Raw genomic sequence first — 17,903 nt, 5'->3', positions numbered from 1 at the left:
CTTCTTAAAATCCGCTGGCCCCTTGGGGAAAAAATGTGCTCCGCGGTATCATGTGGCACTCCTATAGGTTCTCCATTACACACGGAGCAGGGGGAGGGGGGGGGGGGCAATGAACTGACTGAAGGCACGCGAATGTGCGGTGATTGTTTCCATTAGTCTCTGCTGAACACCGCTTCAGTTGTTCAGTGATGTTTTATTGCTCAATAGAATCTCCGGGTTGATTTCCTGCAGCTGCGAAAGTGTCGTTTGAAATTACAGCCAGAGCAAAAAAAGAAAAATAGGACTTGGGCAAAGCTTAGCGCGCGACTACGACGATCAACTGTGACGGATACGAGAGCGCCCTTTCGGAGCCCCACGGAGCAAGAATATATTTTATTCTTGCTCCGTGGGAGCCCGCAGAGGGCGAACAACACCTCGCTGGAATCCGTGCGTTTGAGTTCATTGACAGCGCAGGAAAAGCCGTGTTTCCACAAGCATGTGTCACGTAGGCTTTCACGATGCCCGGCCTTGGTGTCAAGAGCAAGCCACTGAACCCGAGTCGAACAGCGAGCGGCATTGTCGCGGTGTTTGCACGTAGGCATGCCACGTGCCTGCCGCGTGCATGCCATGCGCACGTAGGAATGAGTGCAACCTCAAGTGTCACTGAACACTGCAAGCATTCCCGGGCCCGCGCGTTCGCATCTTCCTCGGCCAGGAACGCGGGCCAATATCGCTTCTTGTGCTGGCTTGTGTGCCCGGGTAGTTTGTACGCTATCTCCTACTCATTGGTGCCCGTCGTTACATTGAAATTGATTTTTATTTCAATATAGGCGCCCGTGATCTTTTCTTGGGGATTTTTTTTACCCATTTGCGTGTCTTTTTATAGGTGTCAACAGGAAGCGGTGAACAACGCTTCTGCTGTCAGTGCACGGGGACACTTCAAGATTTGGAATTAGAAATGTCCACTTATCGTCTTGTTGCAGGGTTCAAGGAGCTTGGCTAGTGTTCCGACAAAATCAGTGGTCTCCGAGTTACTTCTCTCAAGGACCTTTGGTTTTCTGCAGTATTTCTTTTTTTGTTTTGTTTAAGGATACATATAACTGATGGCGTCTAACGTACCAGGCACTCCAGCATGGCACTATCACTTCCGAGTTAGTTCAGCTGAGTTCCCAGTGCGTGGGAGCTTTTGTCACAGTTATTTACTGATAGGGGCGAAGCAGCTTAGGGGCTCGGGCTGTCGGCTTCTCCTGTCGTCGTCTCCTGTAGTCACTACTAAAACTCCGGGACACTCGTTTTTCAACGTCTCGCACTAGAATGTAACGCGTACTAAAAGAAAAGTGTATCATGGATAAAACCGCTTCAGAATAATCGAACATTATTTGAAGATTTGTAGAACGCTCCCTGTCTGCTTCAGCAATCGTCAAGCACAAGCAGAAGCTGTTTGTAGACGGGTTATAATTTGTGTTGCACTCAAGTTCCCACCGGCTGTTTACGCTAGGCCTGATCGGGTCGGGTGGTCGGTCGAAGGAGGAGGAGGACCAACTTTATTTAGTTAGCAATCATTGAGTTTTATTAATGGTGGGCTTCTTGTTTCAGTGTCGTGTAGCGGTAACGTTTTGGACTTTGCTAAGCAGGTTGTTTGGTGTTACACTTAGAATGAGCACACGTTCAAATGACACGTTGGTGAACTTCCTGATGTGTGCTGGGGCTTTTGTATTGTGGCGAAATCGTGGTGCCGCGTGTCTTCGCGCCCGACCGCAACGGGCGATGTTTCCATTGTTGTGGCGTGTGCGGTCAGTCCTTATGAGTCACTTGGAAAATTAGTTGGCAGTTCTAGGCGAAGAAGCCTTCCTGTTACGCTGGTACACGCGTTTCATAGTGACCAGGAACAACATCACTATTGTGCCGTATTGGCTTTCAACGAGTTTATGAACTCTTTCTGTGAACGCATGTGAACTTTTTATGGATTGATTTCGGAGTAGCTTGTTTTACCACCATAGACATTTGTCGTGCAAAGTGTTGACTGCCCGGAGTATTTGGAAACTGATTGGATTTTGTTTTTTCTGTTTTTCGGGCAGCGCTGTTACCACTAGTCGCTGCGTGCTGATATGTGGCTTTATAATAAATTCTCTTTATAATAAATTCTCTTCTCACACTCTTCTTGACTCCGTGAAGTGGCCAGAAGATCTTGCTTCATGGCGATTTCCAAAAAGGCATACTTACCTGGTGCCGGGGCCTCGTTCATCACCAAGGACGAGCCCCCAGGGCGAGGCGCGGGCATTGCACTGCGCTCGCGTTGACCCCTGCCACTACCCCAGACTGGGGCAGGCGGGCATGCAAATTGCTTAAATCCGGTACAATGCAAGAGAGGGCGACACCGCCTCAGCAAGCGGCGTGATTGCTCCTCCCACCAGGCTTCTCCGGCGCCCAACAAGCGAGTCGTGGGGCAAGAGAGAGTCAATCTTTGCATACACTTATTCACTGCATGCTGTGCACCTCCCCAGATTTCACGTTAGTGGAGATGGCCCGTCTTTTTATTTTGAAACTCTCACTGCGTCGAATTTTCAGGCAGTCCCTTGGCTGTGCAGATTAACCTTGGTTGTATTACATCGCACTGTGTTCCACTTCTGTGCACGAGGCCGTGGTGGTCGGTTTTGTGACGGGGCGAAAAATTGAAACGTCCGTGTGTCAAGATTCTGGGTCACGCTAAAGACACTCACGGGGTGCAAAATTTATTCGCAGCGCTCCAGTAAGGTGCGCCTGGTAACAAGGTGTAGTTTGTACGTAAAAACGGCAATTGGAATTTTGAGCTCCATAATGTGCTATCCAGAGCGGTACGCCGAACTTCTTTTTTTTTTGCTTTGTTTTTTTTTAAGCTTCTGAATTGTACGGAGCGTGTGTTATGAAAAATAAATGTGTAGCTTCCGTGCTATAGTGTCAGCGACCTAATAAATCTGCTGCCTCTCGGTTTTTTGTTTTCCTTTTTGAATTGCGTTGCAGTTTATGCGGCAAGCCTTTCATACCGACCGCGGCGGTCGTTTTTGTGATGGAGGCGACAAACGGAAACGTCCGTGTACCTCGATTTGGGTAGACATTAGGGGACCTCGCGGTGTATATATTAACCCGTAAACTTCCACTACGGCGTGCCTCGTAGTCCATGTGCAGCGTTGGCGTGTAAAGCGCCAGTTGGAATTTTAAGCTTCGTTAATGTGCTATCCCGATCGGAACGCCAGGCGCTTTCTTGATTTTTTGTAGCGCTCACTCGCATCAAGCGAGGGTAAAAAAAAATTTTTTTTTGTCATTGTTATCGTGTCAACGATCTCATTAATCTGTTGGAGCGTTGTTTTTTGTTTGCCTTTTTATACATTGCGTCGTAGCGCTATACGGCAAGCCTTTCCTACGACGCGTTCATTCTTCATGCACAACGACTCGGGTGCAAGCCACGCCCTTTTTTTTCTTCTCTTCATGCCATCGCATTCATTCCTTTTGGGGAAAACAATCGATTCCTACCTCGCTCACGGCTCGCTAGCAGCTGTCTTCGTGACTTCGCTCTCTTTCTTTTCTTAAGAATTGTGGGCGTCGTGAGAAGAGCCCCTTGCCCTCGCTGCCCAACTCACGTCTGGTCCTCGCGAACGCTTCAAACCTGTTCAGGTGAGCGGTTTTACTCGGGGGCCGAGAAGAGAAAAAAAAAAAAAAAACACGAGCGTTCTCTGGCGGGAGACGCTCGCGTCGTGACGCGCGATGGGAGCTTGCGCTGCAACCTGCTCCGCGCAGGAGGCGTCGTTACCTTTACTATTACTCACGCATCGTATTTTGCATTGTATGGTTTGGTTAGTTTTTCACCCGCTATTTTACCTTTGCTGAGATTCGCTTTCGTGCCCGCAATTCGTTGTTATTTGCATTTTTTCTATTCATCATCGCAGAGCGCAAATACGCAATACCAAACCGTAGACTTTTGGTTTTAGGTGTAAGCAGGATGCGCAATATGCGTGACGCGTAAAAAGAAAGCTTTTATAGCATAACTGTCGCATCTTTCGCAAAATTTGCGCATTCGTCCTGGCTAAATACGAGTTCCTGCTTAAGTGTGCTTGCCCGTTTTACGGTGAATTTTACCCGTATCCTGCTTTGCGCTTAACCCTGACTCTGCGAGGCCGAGGATGAATAAACGCCTTTCGAGGGCAGTCAGCTCTGTGGTACAGTCCTTGTTCCGAGAACCCCTGAGACCGCCCGTCTTCTCGAGCTCCCTTCGCCAGCCAAAGCTGATCGTCAGGGTCTCATAGCTGGACAGCAACATGTTCTAGTCAAGCCCTGGGTTCCCTAGTCGCTGTTGAGGGAATTTCAATGAGGGCGTCGCTACTGGTCACCTCGCATTGTAGTTTCGGGACACCCATGCCAAGATTCAGTTCCCCTTGTTACACGTTAACGGCCAATGTCGGGCTGACCCAGGTGAAACCTCTTGAGCGCTGTGGAAATGATGACTTGTGTACGGTGGACTTCAAGCAGTCTCATCCAGGGGAAATTGTCAAATCAACAAGCATAGTCGCACTTTTTGCATCCCTTGCGGTCTATACTATAACCTTACACGCTTCATGTGTGACTCGAAGTATTTGTCGAACCATAACGAAAAGGGCTTTCTTTAGGTTGTGATTAACTTCACTGCCGTGGTATAGGAAAGCTATTCTCCTTGTTTCGTGGTGTGTGAACCGCTTCCTAGAACGCGTGTTATATAGGCGAGTCGCTCTAGATTAGGTAATCGCATTTGTTTCTCCACCCATACATGTCAGTTCTCTTTACCTGATAAGATCCAGACGAGTCCTCCCGTTGATCTCACGCTGAAGACTTTTAGAACGAAAATTTTTTTTGCTTCTTCTCGTTAGCGTCCCTTAATCACACCCGAAGAAAACCAGTGCCTCACTGCAGAAGGGCGAACAAAGAAGCTCCTCACACATTTAGTTGACATTGTTGAACGCGTTCTTGATAAACGTGGGACGACTGGTCTTTTTCCATCCACCAGGTTAGAGAACGTACTGGTCCCGCAAGACTGACCTCCGTTCACCTAGAAGACTCGAACACTGAAAAGCGAACGCGTGAGTGTAGTCATGAAATGGTACACAGTTGACTTGATCTGGTTGGATTGCTTTCACATCAGCTTTTTAATGATAGCGGGCGTAAGAATAACTCTTAACGCTTTATCGACTGCTATCTTAGCGAACCACAGAAGACAATCGTGTGCCTCCCGGCGTGTTCGCGTGCGCGTTATAGGTGCACCGATAACGAGGCAATACTGTTCCTTTCCGCCCCCTTTCGCGCTACACGTCGAGGCGAGTTGCGGCTCTCTGGTGTGCCCTTCCGCGAGCTACATTCCCGGCTAGTTTGCGCCGGCATGGCTTCCGCTCCAGACGGGGGAGAACGAAACCAAAAGGGAAGGTCGTCGGGCAGGCGGCGCCTTCGTGGCGTCGGCACGCCGCGTTCGAATAATCTGGCTCGGCCGAGCTCGGCGGCCAGCCCCAACCTGTCTGGCGGCCGCTGCTGCCACTGACCGAAAGACGGGTCACGGTACGCGGAAACCATGCCGCCGCGATCGGGAGTGCTGTCCTGAGCACCTTGGCGCACACTTTCGCTGCCGGCGCCCTCCTTCACGTGTATGCTCAAGGCTGTCTCCGCACCGGCTTCCTTGACGCGCCGTCCTTTCGTCGTCCTTGCTCTAGCGCTAATTCCGAACCACTTTCGTCCATCTTTCTCTTTTCTCGCCTTTCCTGCTTTCTGTAGCTGCCTATTCCGGCCGGTTTGCCCTGTTAGCTCAAGAGCAATATGCCGACTGTTTAGCGGATTGAGTTCGGAGCAGAGTTTTAGGGGCGAAGCACCTTAGGACCTCGCTTTGTCCGGGGGCTTGGTGTCCGTGTACACAGTGTTGCGCATGCGCGAGGAGCATTGGATTGTATTGGATTGGAGTTGGATTAAATTGAATTGTACTGGATTTGATTGGAATTGTATATACAGTGCACACGCGTTGTCACTCATTCGCGTGCGCGAGTGGGCAATGTCACGGGTGATTTACACTAAGAACTATCACCAGTGCTTCGCCCACTCGTCATGATTCACTTCGTGGAGATGCGTGAATTTTTTTTTTTTTTTTGATCTAGGTCAGGGGTCTCAAACTCACATGAGTTAGCGGGCCGCAGTCACGAATTTTAGTCCCGCAAGGGCTGGGATAGTCAGGAAGGTTGAAACGAAGTGTGTGTGGGGGGGGGGGGGGGGGGGGGGGGGGAGGGGGGTAACAAAATGTGAGATAATGCTGCCATTTGAAAGAAACAAGTAGGTCTTTCCGTCTTTCCCACATGCTGTACATATGGTTGGTCATTCCTGAATAGAACTGGCGTCAGAATTTGAGACACATATCGATACCGATCTACAGGATGACTAAAATGGGGACGCTGATTCTGAAATATAAAATATTCGTTCCACAATTATGCTTCAACACATGGTGACCGCATTGGGTGCCTCACAAAAAAAGGCTTGAAGGCAGTTGCGTCTGTGTATGTTACTAGAATAAAGCGTTATTGATAATAATAGGCGAGAAAATATTGCGAGTATCATTTAGGAAAGTCACAAAACTTTATTCCTTGAGAAGAACAATATAGCTGCTATTGTTCTAAACATGCTGACTTGATGCCTGGAAACGCTGGGCTGCGACTAGAGAAGAAATGTCCGCATGAACTTCTTGCGCGGAAACGATCCTCATGGTCGATCGCAGGTGCTCATCAGTCATTCTCGACCAGAGAGCTGACTTGTTCACCTTCAACAAGGAAAACAGGTGTTCGCACAAGCAGATGCGTCCGAACATGGCAATGATCCTGGCAGCCTGTTTACGTAGCGCCGGGAAACTTGCGTCGTCAGGAAACCTGTAGAAGTCTGGTACAGCCAGTACAGCCACGTCCTGAAATGTCTGCTTGAACGGGGTGTTAGCCTGCAGCTTAATCGGGCGCAGCGTCATCCACCGGCACCGAAAACGGCAACAAAAAAATTAGGAATTCATCGGCGAGGCTGATGATGTCTTGGAAGCGTCCCTCGAATTCTCTTGAAAGATCATGGAGGAGTTCAGCGAAGTTATCACAGGATTGTTTATCCACGTTCTCCAGCGACTTCTGAGTTAGAAAATGATCAAACTTCTGAATTCTCATCTGTCTCTCCCAAAGCTGCAGTTTGAATTCAAAGGCCTGAATGTCGTCATGCATTTTTGTGATCAGTTTGTTTTTTTCCCTGAAGTTTAACGTTGAGGCAGTTCAAATGATCAGTGATATCAGTGAGGAACGCAAGGGAGAGAAGACACGTTTCGTCTGACAGCTCAACAATGGCCCTGTTCTTGCTCTTCATGAAGGCGTCAATTTCGCCTCGGAGATGAAAAAATCGTTTCAGCACTCTTCCACGACTCAGCCATCGCACCTCTGTATGGTACAAAATTTCACCATATTCGCTGCCAACCGCTTCTACGGATGAAGTTCACTGGGCTGAGCACGATTTCCATGGCACTCTTCATTTGCAGAGACTGGCCGCACAGTGCTTCTTGGTGCAAAATGCAGTGAACCGCGGCAAATTGATTGGTGATTCCGAGTACAGCGAGTTTCGTCCGCAATCGACCAACAAGCCCGTCTTGCATCCCACCATTGAAGGCGCACCGTCTGTATCCAAACAAACCATCTTTTTCCACGGTAGTCCAGCGTGTTCGACCGCTCTTTCAAGAACAGAAAGAATATCCGCCCCTGTGGTCGTGCCTTTCATTGGGATTAAGTCCAGGAGTTCCTCAGTGACGTTCAGGTTTTTGTCGACACCCCTTAAAAAAATAGCACATTGTGCGTTGTCTGTGATGTCAGTGCTTTCATCAACTGCAATAGAGAATGCTTCAAACTCGTGGCATCGGTTGTTTAATCCTGTTTCAATGTCTCCACTGATCTCGTTAATTCTCTGGGCGACTGTGTTTGGAGAGAGGCTTATTTCCTCGAATGTCTTTTTCGTGCTGGGACAGGTAGCATCAGCGGCTCCGAGCAGGCACTGCTTCACGAACAGACCTTCAGTGAAGGGCTTGGATGATTTGGCGATAAGCTCAGAAATGACGAAGCTTGCCCTTACCGTTTCGTCGCCTGCTTTGGCCGCCTTTTTGGACAGGTTTTGCTGCTTTCCCAACGCCGCCTTCAGTTGAGTCACGGTGTACTCGCGAACGTTGCCAGTAAGAGCACCATACTTCTCGTGATGGCAAAACATGAAGTGGCGTCAAACATTGTACTCCTTCAGCACAGCCACAGTCTGGTGGCAGACTAAGCACAACACCTTGTCTCTTGATTCCGTGAAGAAATAAGAAAGTTCTCATCGCTCCTGAAAGCACCTCTTCTCGTCTTCCACTTTGCGTTTTGCATACTGCTTGGACAACGACATTGTCGCCCGTTAGACTTCCACAGCAGAAACCTTCGTCGTTTGCAGATCTTCCAAAAAACAAAAGGTCAAAAAGGCACCTGTCACATTTACGGAGGCGACAGGAGTGCGCTCTGTCATGATTCACTTGGGGCTCCGCTACCTTTCACAGTGCTGTCAACAGGTTGCGAGTCGGAGGATAGACGCTTAGTTTTGAGTCTCGATATGGGGCGTTTGATGTCTGGAAGTACACAGTTTCGACGTGCAATGTGCAGTCTTTTTATCAGCAGCGTGATGTCGCTCTCTCCCAGGCCATAAATAAAGCTGCGACCCGCCCCTAAACGCACGCGGGCGCATTTCGGAGCCCGAACCAAGAATCCGACGTGGGGCTGCGCCCTTTTCGCCACATCTGCAGCACAGTAAAAGTGTTTGACACGAAGACGAACAGGAAAGCAAATATCCGCAAACACCACACAACGCCCGGAAACCTTTGCGCTTTCGCGGAAGCCTGGAAAACTCCGGTCAAGGCACCGTCTTCTCATTAGCGGCTTGCAGCCGCGTTCGCAGGGTCATAAAACGCCGCGGGGAGTTTCTCCGCGGCCTGTGGTCGCCCAGCCCTGTGCGCACTGTAGAGTTCTCGATTCATAAGTCTCAGTTGCTTGCGACCATTGTGCACCCGACTTAACGGCGCCCGCATTGAGGGGCCTCCGGCAAAGAGGGGTGCACTCTGGTAACGCAAAGCCGTGAAAGACGATATCCACGCGTTTTCGAGCAGTCTCTGGCCATCTGCGTCTTTGGCTACACAAGCAGGGTGCGCACTCACTCATCTGCTTAAAAAAACTAAAATAAATGAACCAAGACACTCATGAGAGGGCCGCGGGCCGCAATAAAAGGGTCCGCGGGCCGCATGCGGCCCGCGCGCCGCGTGTTTGAGACCTCTGGTCTAGGTACTTACGGGGAACAATCGGCGATGAAACAAGAGGCCTTTTTACTGGCGCACTAGCGCACACACACGCACGCCTCTGCGCGCTCGGGCAGGCAATATGCGAGTACACAATGGGGCGTCGTATGTTCTGTCGGCCAGGAAATTTGCAAACAATTACCGCCCAAAATTAATTGCTCTGCTGCCCGGGGTGCCCTGCGCGTGTTTCTCCTCCTTTCGAAGGGCCGCCGAATCGTCCCTTGCATACACGCGCACAAAAATGCCGGGCCTCTTTACGATGGAACAAAAACGTTGCCTTTAATTGTGTCATAAGCGCATAAGTTCATGATCATGTGGGCTTAGTTGCGTATAGGGGTGTCACTGAGCGTTGAATTTGAATTGGAGCGCCATAAGCGCGGTGCAATCCACTGCCCTACATGTCGCTGTCTTTTTAAAATAGTCAGCACATGAAGCTTAACTGCTGGGTGTAACCTTGCAATTTAACGTGCAAAATGAAACTGGAGAAACAGTTGCACGGCGTCATCTACTGGCTGCGCCATCAGCCAGGTTAGGTTGTCCCTGGCCACCCTGGACCCGCAGGGTGGCATCTGTCTACGAACGGGAATTCACGGCTGATAAAAAAAGTTATTTTCGTAGTGAAGGCATAAATAATAGTGCACAAGTAAGAACTATACAAAATCAGGAACTTGGGCCCTCTCGGTGAAGCATTGGCTATGATGCGAACACACAGTATCAAACAACTAAAGCTGAAATTTGCAGCTCCCGTGGCGCCGAAATACCATTGGCTAAGATGTCAAAATAGCAACCCACATTTCTCACCTCATTGGCGCCGGCGCGTCATGTGGGTGCGAACACGGGCAGGCGATGTCATGACCATACTAGTAACGTTGGTCCTGACGTTCCCATTCGGCATGCAACGTCCCGAGGTTAGGCTTAAGGCTATATATACTCTGAGGTCTAATGTCAAGCGGTAACCCTGGCTTGGCGTACAATACATATTCGACGTAAGGCTGAGTACAAGCCTAACGACATACTCACTGAGGTGGATCGGTCAGTGACAATGACGGCTGTCGTCAAAAGCTCACGGCCAATTCACGCATTCTTATTGGCCGCGATGAAGGAATTGGCCACTGAGGCTATTGCCTAGGCTATAACACACCTGCAGAGTTTTAAATGTCTCCGATGTATTTTGGCTAGTGGTCCGATTTCCGCGAACTTATTGTAATTGCATATTAGTTTAGGGAGGAGGAGAAGGAATGAAGTATATCAGGAAACTTTATTTTTAAAGCTTAGATAACTTGCACTGCTACTTGATCACACTTTTCTGTGGCCGAGCATTCCGAATATAAACGTTCAAAGGTGCCCTTAGACGACGAGGGTGGTGAGCTCGAAATGAGACCGTGTTTCTGGTTTTTTCCCCTCGCGGGGAGTTCCGCGATCAGCCCAGGTGGCATGAGTTCCTTCTTTTTTGAGCACGTCCGTTCTCTCGTTCTCGCTGGCCACATTCTTTGTTACACGGCGTTTTGCCCCGTGGCGGGGTGAAGCTGCTCTGTGGCACGCCACCCGCGAGTCGTCGCCCTTTTGGAAACTTTTTCCCGCGGTCGATCGCCGCCGTGCTCTTCAACTGACCGTATCCTTCCGAGCCAATTCACGGAGCCGAAAAAGCAACGCGTGCTGCGAAAAAGCCCTTCCTGGGGTCCAGGCGATTGTGTCGCACGATTGTCGTGGCACTATTTCAATTTGCCGCTTCGGTTGTATAGTCCTTTACGGTCATGCTGTAAGCGAGAATTAATAGCAGCTTTTTTTCGCGTTTCTTGTATTCTTTCGGACCCGGTTATAGTGAGAAAGTGTGGTGGTACAAGTATACCGAAGTGCTTCACGAACGACATTAATGCCCAGTGACATCTCGCCTTCATATTTTATTATCGAGCTTACTCGTTCGAAAGAGCATGCTGCTTTTCTGTGAGACACACGAACGGAGGAAGATAAAGTAGAAACAAGGAAGATGGAAAAGAAACTTGCACAGGAAATATTAAACATAAAACACTTACCGTTGCAATTGGCAACCGTGTCGTGGCCAATTGTTTTGAAGACTGTGGAGATTGTTGGCCTACGCGAAAACTTTTCTTCTGTTTTTCAGTTCGTCACTTAATTCAATTGCCCAGTCAGAATACAGGTGAACGAATGCTTTAACATGACGTATATAGAGGGAATACCGTTCCAAACTACGGAAGCTGCTGTCGTGACTCACACCTATCTACATTATTTAGCGCAAAGAAAACTTCAGGTATATTCGAGGCAAAATATTGGTGCATAATCGAGAGTACCAGTCTTCTTTTACGCGAGAAAATACGTTGAATTTATTTTTACGATAACAAATAAAAAAGAATGCGCTAGAAACCTTGTCGAAGAGAGGTAAGCTAGAGGAAAGGAAGACGCAAACACAAAAGACGTCGACCGGTGCTGCTCCACTTGTAGCAGAAATAGATGGCGCGCGAGTAGTGTAAAGATTGAAATCAGGAAAATTGAATTGAATGGCGCAAACCTCCATGGAGGCAGAGTGAGAGAGGAGGGGGAGAGGCTGTCACGTGGCAAAGGCGCAGACAACGATCGTCCTTTGACGACATTTGCAGCGAAGCAAGCGGATTGTCGGTCATTTTTGTTTTCAATTTTTGTTTCGCTTCAGTGGCATTGCAAAATAGCTGACCGTCGTGGTGAGAGCAGGCATCGAAGCCGCGTTAGCATGGCGCGCAGCTTGCGACATAAAATGAATTATAAGTGGTCGTTACTTGATTCGCTCAACACTTCGCCCGCCCTTTCCTCGCTCAGAGTTTATACTCCCGCGTCGCGCAGTGTTTACCTCTAACCCCACTCAACGTTGCATGGTGACCCCGAAAATACACAGCTTGGGCGACAGCGACAGGGTGTAAACACATCCGCCTGTATCGCTGGACAGTGTCCGGAAAGCGAGTTCGTAGCTCCATTCAGTCAGCAAATCAGCCGGCTCGTAACTGAGACGTCAGAGCGGCGCTGACGCGCGGCTCCGTCGTGCGAATTCATCAGCGGCCCCCTCGCCTGTCAGCGCCTCAGCGGTCGCTGAGGTGCCCGCATGTATGCGCGGCCAGCTCTTCTGATTCGCCGTGGCGTCCCACGCTCCGTTTATTTATGGTCCGATTGTCCCACTTGAGACCACGCTCGGGTTCGTGCCGTGCGTCGCCACGTGTGAGCGACTGACATCGTCAGCGTAGCAACGTTCGCTCGGGCTCCCTTCTACGGAGCCCCACGTCATGAGAGGGGCTTTACACGGCCAGCATGCGAGCCTGTGAGAAATAGTTGCTTTCGCCGCTGCGTTACGGGTGGTCAAAGGCGGTCGTAAAACGAGCTGTGGGGCAAGTTGTGACGGGACCTACTTAGAGTGGTGAACCCTTCGTCTTTGCCAAGCTACTGGAGGTCACTTTATTCTCACATCGTAGCCGTCACCGCAGGCGCGATCTGCCCTCGAAACTGAATGCTTTTTTTTAACAGTGGAGCTGCTTAATCATAAGCTTGGTGCGTTGGCGTTCGCAAAACAAAACAAAACACAACAAAACAAAAAAACTCCCCCGGCGCGAGGTGCCCGGCACGACCTTCGCGCTGGATTTAACGACCCCCTATGTAGTCACTGCCAAGCACCAGGCACGCTGTACCATATTGTCTGGGAATGTCAACTGAACCCAGATCTTCCCCCCATCCCCAACCCCTCACGCGAGCAGTGGGAGAGTACGCTGGCCAGCTCTTCTCCTGAAATGCAGCTTTTGCTAGCGGAAAGGGCGAAGACAGCCGGTCGTACCAACGGAGTCTTGGACTGAAGACCCCGACCACAAATATGCTCACTTCAACTGTGATTAAAGTCTCTCTCTCTCTCTCTCTCTCTCTCTCTCTCTCTCTCTCTCTCTCTCTCTCTCTCTCTCTCTCTCTCTCTCTCTCTCTCTTCGCGCAGGAGATTTAGGAAAAAAAAAAAGCGCACGTGAGCGTGGTCCTCGTGGTTAGCGCCCGGCGTCATCCAGGCTTGCGCGTGGGCTTGCGTCACGTGAGGAGCCCCCGCCTTCGTCGCCGCCTTCATCGTCGTTGTCTTCGGCGTGGCGGACCCTTGGCGGTCGCTACAGGGCTCCCCCTCCCCGCTCCCTCCCCGGAAAGCCGGAGGCCGTTGTGTTGCCCACGTGATGTTTCTGGTCGCTTGAACTCGGGAATTCCGGGGCGGGGTCATTGAGACGGCGAAGCCGTGGTTGGATCGGAAGCGGCTTGACTCGGTCGGTGACGACAGCGTCTTGGCGGCCGTTAGTGTTGAGGGTGACAGTCTTGGGTTGCCGCTAGCCGGACGAGGAACGTGCATAACTTGGTCTTTCCGCTCCCTCTCTCCTGGGATACGCTGTAAGTGTGGGAGAAGCTAGGTCGACCCCCAGCTCTGCTGATTCTCTAGCCTTGCACCACTAGTGCAAGCTGCGCCAATTTTTCTTCGCTTCTGCAAGTCGCATATCCCATCACAAAGAAAGCTAAAAAAAGGTCCCAAATTTCAGGGGGGGGGGAACAGTTGTCCCCTTGCCCCCCCCCCCCCCCCTACCCTCGGACGCACATGGCGATGGGATAGGTGAATCTTTTGTGACTGCATAACTTACAGACAGAAATGATGGCTCTGTTCCTCACACTGACTCAGGGACGGGTGACACAGCAGAGTCTTTTCTGGTGAGAAAGGGTTGCGTTTGTCCTCAAGAGAAGGAAATTACGAATGACGTGTTAAATCACTGCGCACTCCCCCCCCCCCCCCCCTCCTCCCCCCTTGTACGTGCCGCGTTGAACCGCTTGCGTTAGCAAAGATATGCTCACGAAGGAGCTCATATGTGGCCCATGGCCAGAAGATCAGCCGTTGATGCGGTCGCCGTATTATATCACGTGGCAGCCTCGGTTCGAGTCTCCAGTGGAAGAATTTCCGGCACGGGGAACGAAGCACCGTAGACGTCCTGTTGGGCGTGGCGTGAAGTTGATCCGTAATGGACGTAACACGCTGATGCACCTTCGCTTACACCAGTGCAATTGTGTTTCTGCCCTAAAAGCACGAAGCGCAAAAGAGGTCTTATCCTTTCTGTGTGTGCGTCCTGCGACAATCATTGGAATGTCTTTTTGTTTTTCTTAAAAAAACCCGCCTTATGCATTTTCGTCGATGAATTGTGCGGAGTTGTTGGGTGCAGGGAAACGCGGGCGCCGTTATTCTACGCGGGAAGGTTAAGTCGGTATGGAAACGGCCCCAGTGGAAATGGGGGAAGCGTGCTAAGTTGCAGCACGGCAGTGGATGCCGTAGAATCGAGCGAGGGCTCCTGCGAGTGCCGTATCGACGTGATCGACGCCATCGATCGGGTACTGACTCGCCCCTGCATTTGCGACGCCTCGTTGTATACGCCGCATTTCCCTTTTTCCGCGCAACCTCTCACCCTCCACGTCCCCACCTGCTCAATTCTTGCACAACGCGCGTGTTCGTGATCAATACGGGCCTGACGGCTGCAGTCAGCGGCCGAATGGATGGCGCGTCATTATGTGATCACCTTATTACGCGGGCGGGTATTAAGAAGCTGTGCGAATGAAAGGCGTGTTCAGCGTTTCCCTCTTGAAATGAGAGAAGGGGGAAAAAAGAACACAAAAGACATGTTTCTGACCTCATCACGATCGCGTGGGGGCATGCCTGCTGCTAGCCTATCTGCTGTTACAAAATTATCAGGCTTGCGAGCTGCGCCAAGGTTACGGGTACTATATTGTCTGAACCCTCTCTTATGAATGGCAAAAAAAAAAAAAAAAGCACTTAATAAGGGCATATAAGGGCATGCGATAGTCGTGAGAAAATTAAGCGCGTAGGAAAGAAACACTCTTGCCGGCCTTGTTGCTTTCTAGGGGGTGTTGACCTGTTCGCCCGTACTGATGCCGTCTTTCGAACAGTGACGGTGCGCGTTGTTTCGAGCCCGGGGCCTGAACTCGGCGGCCGTGGATTCAACTTCGATCGCGCATAGCTTAAACCTGTCGATACTTGTATACCGGCGCAGGCAACGTTCCGCGGGGAACTGATTGCTCGTTTACAATGCGGGCATCGGCGGATAACGACTTCAATCCGTTTAGGCTCGCTGGAGCTTCTCCCGCGCGATAAATTGTTCCCAATGATGTGCGTGTTCCAAATGCGCGGCTGTCTTTCGGGAAGTGCGTTTGTGGCCTTTTTTTCTTTCTCCCCTTTTGCGTTCTTGATTACCGGGCGTGCTTAGGTGGATCGACATCGCCTCGCGAATATGCGATCTTGAGTTGGAGATCACCACTCACCGGGAATGCATTCTGCTTTGTTCAATCAGCAGACAAGCGGAGAACAGTGTTGCTGTGTTGCATGTTTCTCGTTTCATTTTTCGTTTCTTGGCTTCTTGCCCACCGTGTGCTCTCGTTGGAACGTATCAAGTACTAAAATAAATAAAAAAAAAAGGAGTTGACTCTTTTTAATAAGCGCATTTTGTGAATGTAGCGTGCGGGCGTTGGTTGAAGGATCAACACTGAGTAGCTTGTTTCAAAACACATAAATGGGCGAGTTGGTTTAGATTCATCTTCACTAGGCTCAAAAAGGCACGGATGAAGGACCCGCCGCGGTGGATCAGTGGCTAAGGCGTTGTGCTGCGTAGCACGAGGACGCGGGTTCGATTCCCGGCAGCGGCGGCCGTTTTTCTGATGGAGGCGAAAAGCAAAAAAAAAAAAAAAACAAAAAAAAAACGCTCGTGTGTTCGAGATGTAGGCGCACGTTAAAGATCCCCAGGTGGTCAAAATTAATCCGGAGCCCTCCACTACGGCGCGTCTCATCACCTGCGTTGCGTCGGCGCGTTGAAGTTTACCCCACAATCAACACGGACGAAGGACTGAGGTAAACACAAACAATGCGCCATAGGGCAATTCATGGGGGCAATTCATAGTATCAGTGTGTAACATGCGCCGGTAGTGTGTATATATGTTCTTTCTTTTCAAAATAAATTTGAGTTGTGAGTGGCGTCCTTTTTGCGCCTAGTGATGATGAAGTGTATATTGTTTGGTTGAATAACTCGCTTAAAAACAACAACAAAAAAAGGAGTGGATGAATTAGTGGTGGCATAGACTGAACTTTATTTGGTACTACTACGCAGCGAAAACAGTGCAAGGCGTGCGTTTGCGTTGTTAGCTCCGCGCCGTATTTTTTTTACACAAATTCCTCCTCACTCGGCAAATTCGCACATTTTGTCGCTCTGATTTGTCTTTCTGTAGTGTTGCCTAGCTGCAGTGATTTCCTAAATTGTATACTGTTGGCTTGAAAAATCTGTATTCGACGGATGTTATAAAGCTGTTGGCCTACCATCTACTACTTGTTAGCATACGCGATATTTCCCCTTGGGGATACGACTTCCTTCCAACATTTGTTTGTCAACAAGCACGTTGGTTGTGCCCGGCTGTCGGATGCCACGGACATTAATTTCAATAGCACCACCTGTGGAAAATAGGCTTCTGACAGCGACAGTATGTTTGATTGATTCTAGGGTTTAACGCGCCGACGCAACGCAGGCGATGAGGCGCGCCGTAGTGGAGGGCTCCGGATTAATTTTGACCACCTGGAGATCTTTAACGTGCGCCGAAATCTCGTACACACGGGTGTTTTTGCTTTTCGCCTCCATCAGAAAAGCCGCCGCCGCGGCCGGGAATCGAGCCCGCGACCTCGTGCTCAGCAGCGCAACGCCTTAGCCACTGAGCCACCGCGGCGGGTAGCGACAGTATGTAAACCCTCTCGAGGTAAAGTGTCGCCAGTGACGGAGCCCGCAGTTGGAAATGAATTAAAATATAACCGGCACCTGATTTAAACTTCAAGGGCGTCTTATATTCACGAAATGCAGGTGTGAAACGCCCGGATTGCTCATGTTTTTGCTTGCATGTCGAGATTTGAGGGCTACCAAGGGGGTTTGAATTAATCAGAAATCTTCCACCGTGGCGCGCCTCAAAGCCAAAGTGGTGCTTCGCTGATGCAGGAGAAAAGCAAAAACGCCCGTGTGTTCGAGATTTAGGCGCACGTTAAATATCCCCAGATGGTCCAAATTAATCCGGAGCCCTCCACTGCGGCGTGCCTGGTCGCCTGTGAAGCGTCGGCGCACTAAACCCCACAATCAATCAATCAATCAATCAATCAATCAATCAATCAATCAATCAATCAATCAATCAATCAATCAATCAATCAATCAATCAATCAATCAATCAATCAATCAATCAATTAAATGGTGGTTCGGTGCGTAAAAGTCAGAGGGGAACTGGAACACAAGTAGTACTGCTAACTAAACGGCTGCGACGACACCTTTAACCTCGTTACACCAGATACGCCCTAACTACCGTGCTATCACTGTAGGGGAGCGCGCACGTTAAATCGAATTGCCGTATTTTGCATCGCTTTCCGCCGTCCTATCGCTGTAACGCTGGACCGATGATACTCCCGGCTCCCGAAGTTTAAACTAAAAGAAAGAAAGTTGAAGTCAGGAGCGCACGTGCGTCGTTTGCGAGTTTGCTA

General features: G+C 50.0%; 1 protein-coding gene and 1 non-coding gene across 5 annotated transcripts in view; both read left to right on the top strand.

Moving 5' to 3' along the window:
* The window catches only part of LOC144178350 (galactosylceramide sulfotransferase-like), a 181,903-nt gene that overhangs the window by 39,843 nt on the left and 124,157 nt on the right, over positions 1-17,903 (top strand). The gene's annotated exons all lie outside the window — the stretch shown is intronic.
* Positions 2,195-2,361, top strand: LOC144180783 (U1 spliceosomal RNA). Its single transcript, XR_013324563.1, has one exon. It is a non-coding gene; the product is annotated as a U1 spliceosomal RNA (small nuclear RNA).

Source organism: Haemaphysalis longicornis, unplaced genomic scaffold (assembly GCF_048455015.1).
Source record: "Haemaphysalis longicornis isolate Haplotype H1 unplaced genomic scaffold, Haemaphysalis longicornis Haplotype H1 scaffold_4, whole genome shotgun sequence".
Classification (NCBI taxonomy): domain Eukaryota; kingdom Metazoa; phylum Arthropoda; class Arachnida; order Ixodida; family Ixodidae; genus Haemaphysalis; species Haemaphysalis longicornis.
This window is presented reverse-complemented; position numbering and strand designations above follow the sequence as displayed.